Source organism: Xenopus laevis, chromosome 1S, assembly GCF_017654675.1.
Source record: "Xenopus laevis strain J_2021 chromosome 1S, Xenopus_laevis_v10.1, whole genome shotgun sequence".
Lineage (NCBI taxonomy): Eukaryota > Metazoa > Chordata > Amphibia > Anura > Pipidae > Xenopus > Xenopus laevis.
The window spans coordinates 145438766-145444342 of record NC_054372.1 but is presented as its reverse complement, the minus strand read 5'-3'; positions in this window follow the sequence as shown (position 1 = coordinate 145444342).

The following is a 5577-nucleotide window of genomic DNA, read 5'->3' as shown; positions in this document are numbered from 1 at the left end:
TTTTGGCCACATTTGACAGTGGCGGGTGAGCTGCCGGGGGGCCCTGAGGGGGTGCGGGCCCTGGCCCGCTCGCACCCCCTGCTCCCCCCGTAGTTCCGCCACTGGATTCCTGTGTACCAACCTTGCCTGTTATTTCGGATTGACCGTTCGCTGCCTGGATTGAACTATTGCCTGGACTTTTGACTACTCTCTTGCCTTACCCTTCTTATACCGCGAACTTTGGTTTAACTACCTGCCTCCTCCTTGGTCCGCACTCCAACTGTGCCTTCGGGCCCTTACATTATGAAGGGTGAGGTCAAGTGCTTGGAAAACTGCTACCGGGCTGAGCCTCTGGGCCCTGTCAATGCAGCTGTCAACTATTTGGCCTCCTGTATAACTCAGTTGTGTGTTTCTGTTTCCAATAAATGGCAAACAAGAATAATCTTTTTTTATTACACTATAGGCATTTGATATGGTTTAAAAACTATAATATGAAAATCTAAAATGATATAGTGGTAAAATTCCTTATATGTTTTCTAGAGGGAAATATTAAAAAACAAATCCTCACTCTTTCTCACTCGACAAGCACATTTCATTACAAACTAACATTTTTTTTATCTTAGCCCAGATGTCCCTGTTTTGTTACCTTCCTGAATATTGCATAGCTACATGGAAAACAAAGTTTCATTAAGGTGTAGCCAATTATGAAAGGTGCTGCCCTATAATGCTCAGCAGAGGTCAGGTGTTTTTACTCTAAGGACAGATTTTAAAGAAGAAGGAAAGGTTAAAACTAAGTAAGCCTCATCAGAAAGTTCCACCTAAATATACCAGTAAACCCTCAAAGTAGTGCTGCTCTGAGTCCCCTGTCAAAAGAAATACTGCATTTCTTTCCTTCCATTGTGTACTGTATCAGACTTCGTGCCTTCAGCTTAAACCTCATTGCCCTGGGCAAGAGCATGCTCAGTTTGCTCCTCTCCCCCCTTCTCTACTGTAATCTGAGCCTAGAGCAGGGAGAGACTCAGACAGGAAGTGATGTCACACCACATTAATACTGCAGCTCCTATCCTAAACAAACAGATAGTTTCTAGAGCTTTTTTTTTTTTTATGGTAAAACATTCTACAGAATAAATATAGCATTCTAGCTTGCACTATTGCAGCTAATCTATTGCCAATAAAATGCCTCCGTAGCTTTCCTTCTCCTTTAAGAACTTTCTATAAATAACAACATTGGTAGATTATTCAATAGAACCTAAAAAAGAAAATGTTTGAAAACTGATCAGCTGATAACTTCTCCTTGAAAACCAATAATGCTGACTATCTGACTATACTGAAACATCTGCATTTGGATCTTTGTAATATTCCAAGTGCTGACACATAGAGTACAGGGCAGGTTTTAGCTATGTGTTATACCATTCAGTCACCTGCACACTAACAAATACAAACTGAGTCAGCATTCATTTTCTGAAAGCAGCATAAATACTTTCTCTAGGGTTTTTTTTCCTAGCTCATCATTTGCTTTGTCTTTATATTTAGGTTAGAGAGTTCAGGTCAATATGTACTAGTCTTAGTTTCAGGGTCACTTCAGTCACTAATAACTTAAGGTCTAGTGAGCATCTGATTAAAATCACACATAATTCTCTGCAAAAGTCTGCTCTGGTATTGTGCCTGTTCTAGACCCTCTAGCAAGTCTAATAACTTGAAATGTAAAGTTTTTTTCTGAAATCTAAAACTGGATATTATAATGCCCCCTTTAATAACAACACTTGCATTAGCTTTTTATAAATGCTGTTCTTTAACTACTTGCCTGCTTTAGGTAAAAAAAATGGTTTAATGGTTTATGACTTTACTACCGGCACTGTATAGTTTGCATGTGTGTCTGAAGAGCTGAAATGTATTTTAGGGGTAATCGATTTTATCAATATGTGCTCTTTTCAGAAGTGTAGGTAAAGAAATGCTATTGTCCTTCCATGTATCCAAGTGCTGAGTTTAGAATTCAGTATTTATCTCATTCAGCCACCTGTAACAAAAATTAAGATTGTCAAAGTTGTGAAGCTAGGGTTGTGAATGATACATAGTGATGTACAGTAGAAAATGCGTCTCTTACTCTCTCAAGAACAGCACATGACCTAAATACACTATAATAATCATCAAACACCAACTAGTATTTTTAGTGTGTCTGTACAGTGTGTGAGCAAGAGGAGGGTACACATGTAAATAGTAGGTAGCAGGTCTTGACTGAGAATCAAAATAGGCCCAGGCATTTCAGGTACCCAGAGGCCCCAACAGGCCACACAAAGACCCAAACATCACCGCACCAGCCCACTAAATAGTGAGTGTCTATGGCATCTTACAGCAGCCCCTCTGGCATTTGCCAGAACCTACAGATTGCCAGTCCGGGCCTGGTAGGTAGCTTCCCCATCATTCAGGGTTGCTATCAGAAGTCATGTGCATATTTTTGTGCATTTTTGTATAGTAGCCCTATATAAAGATATACATATCTACATAAAAGGCCCCAAGCCCAGTATTAGTTGGAAGCCCCCCCTTTAAGGAGCCTTGCTCTGGATTGGGATGCCAGAAGCCCACCAGAAAACCTTAGACCATGGGCTCACCAGAAAATCTTAGACTGTGGGCCCACTTTCCAAACTATTATTCCTCTTCTCTTCACTCACCCTCTTTATTCTCCTAGTCTTTTATATCTACTTACTATATTCTTCCATTATTAAGCATTTTATCCATAAAGAAATAGGAAATGACCATGAAATAGGCTAAATGGTTAAAAGCAAGAGGGCCCACTGACACCTAGGCCCACGGGAGTTTTCCCGGTATCCCGGTATTCCGATACTGCCTGGGCTCCAAGCGGTGACACAAATAAAAAAATTAGCTCACATACAATGCATATTTGGCCATGCCTGCCCTTTTTTGGTCCAAAAATCAGACCATTCTGTCTGTCCAAAGCCCTGTGACAGGATTCCCACCTACCTACCTGCAAGCACATTTTATTAGGTAATAGGCATGTATTGTTTCCTTATGAAAATTATTTAACAAGGTTAAAGAGTAATCCTGCAGAATCGATGCCATGTGCAACTAGAAGTGTTGTTTCATTTGTGACATACTCTTTGGGGGAGGGTGGCATGACACCAAATACTTTCTCAAATACCTCTTTTCGGCAATTCATTAAAAACAGTTTTATTAAGTGGAATGTCCATGCATAGTAATGTCCCATAGGACTCTGAGTTAATGCTTTGACATAAGGTATAACTGGCTTAAGAAAGGGGACACTTTTCAGGGAAATCTATTAGTCCCATCTCAGGCTTTTCTGAAGTTCAGAATTTTTAGCAACAGAAATTGTCAGCTTAAAGTGTAACTAAACTTAAAAAAATGACATAATGTAATTTTAGAGCGCTTCTCTGAGCACTTTTGCAATTAACATAAATTTTCTTCATAAAGTGATTTCTGAGATATTAGTTGTTTAGTCAGTTTTATACCGCTAACATGTAATTCCCAAACAAACAAAGCTGAAATAAATAAAAACGATGATATAACATACATCATGTTATTTACTTCCACATTCAGTATGTTGGGTGCACAACATATACCGTGAAGTGTGAGAGGTGCAAACACATTGTTTCAAAAATATATTAATAGTCCAATATATACACTTTTTTTTTTACAATGTAAATGAGATTGTTACATGCTGAGGACAAATGCATACCTCCCAACATTTTGGTAATAGAAAGCGGAACAAAAAGATTTGGCGAGTGGAGCGCAGCAAAAAAAAATCGGACTACACCCAATTTTAGGCCATCCATTTTTTGTCTTATTGCAGTTTTGCTAATGAAGGTGAATTGCCCTTTAAGCTGCAAGTCACAGTATCGACAAGAGACCTACTTATCTTAAACTGTTACAATTGTTTCTTTGCTTATTTTACATTGTTACAAAAGTACCTAAGTGCACCTGTCACATATTCTGGGCTCTCTGCCAAAAGCCAATTAAGTTTTTGAAACTTTGTATCTTTTTCTGGCTGCTCAGTGCAGGAGATCAAAGAGAAAGTCAGGACATTTCAGTAACAATCTGGGGTTGCGAGCTGAGCTGTCAAAATCAGGACTGTCCCGCAAAAAACGGGACAGTTGGAAGGTATGCAAATTAATTCTTTTACTTGGCACCTGTCATCCAAATTCTATTTTTGATGTCAACTATTTTAATCTTTTTAGCTATTAGAATGTAAGGCTTTTTCGCTGTGAGTTTGTTTACAATGTTTAGAGAGCCTGAAATACACAAAACATATCCTATATAAAGAAAATCAAGAAAAAACAAAGCATGTGACATGTGTAGGAAAGCCATAAGACATATACAGCAGGATATTGCCCTATATACTGTACATTTCCTCACAATGTTCACATAGTGTGTATTATTGAAACATTATCACTGCTTGTATGAAACATGATACTTGTATCAGAAAAGACATGCATCAATTCAAGGAGGGCATCATTGGCAAGTATGTATTTAGGTAAAGCTCCACTGAAAACAAAACAGTGGGTGTATCTTGGTGCAGACAAAAACCACGATAGCTGAAGAGAGCAGAGGGGATATTTGAAACATGCTGCAATAAAGTAAGGAAGCATGATTTATTGGCAAACTTGTATCCGATAAATTGATTGACTTAAAAGAACATTTTGTATTACCCAAAACACTTCTATCAAACCAAAAAAGTTTTGCTTTGCAACGACAAGATGAATATACTGACATTTATCAGCATATTAAAGATATCCCATTTTTGTTCTGTGTTTAATCCTGTGTAAATCCCTCCCCAGTTAATATTGTTCAGAGATGCCAATATACCAAAGTTTTCTAAAATGTTGTGTTTTAGTTACACCCTTATAGACATGCCTCCAATGTTCCCTCTAATTCTTTCTCAGCTATGTGCATAAAAAAATATTTTGTGTGCAGATTTTAAACTTGTGTGCTCATTTTTAAAACACTGTGTGTTCTAGTCAAAATAAATACAAAATGTTGAATTTCCACACTAAATTCATTGTGTGCACCACAATTTGTTTTGTGTGCTGGCCTCAAAACTTGTGTTAGAGGGAACAATGTTGCATCTCAAAGGAGACCATGTTATGAGCGTTATTTCCTAAATGCTAACTCACACAAATGCTAGAGATGAGTTCAGTATTATTAGTTATTACAAAGTGTAAAAGAGAGTCGTTCCTAGTAGCTTCCTGAACGAGCTGAAATAAAAAGTTGTCATTCAGTATATTTACAAACCTGCTAGCTTTATCTGACTTGGCAACCCCATTACCCCAGTCAATGTCTGGAAAAAAGTCACCCATAATAATAACTTTACCTAGTGGAGAAGCTGCCTCTGTTTGTAAAAGTAGCAGGGTTTGATTCTCATCACTTATACAGGGAGCATTATACCATATATCAGGTTTGCACACTCAGAAAAAACTTTTGTCTTAGACTCAGGTGGTATCACAAAAAATCTTTTTTCTGTTTAAAAGGATCAATTTGGCAATTACAACAATGTTTACAAAAAAATCCAGCATATATAACAATGATGAACATACCACCCAAAGGTGTATACAAAGCAGAAGGAAA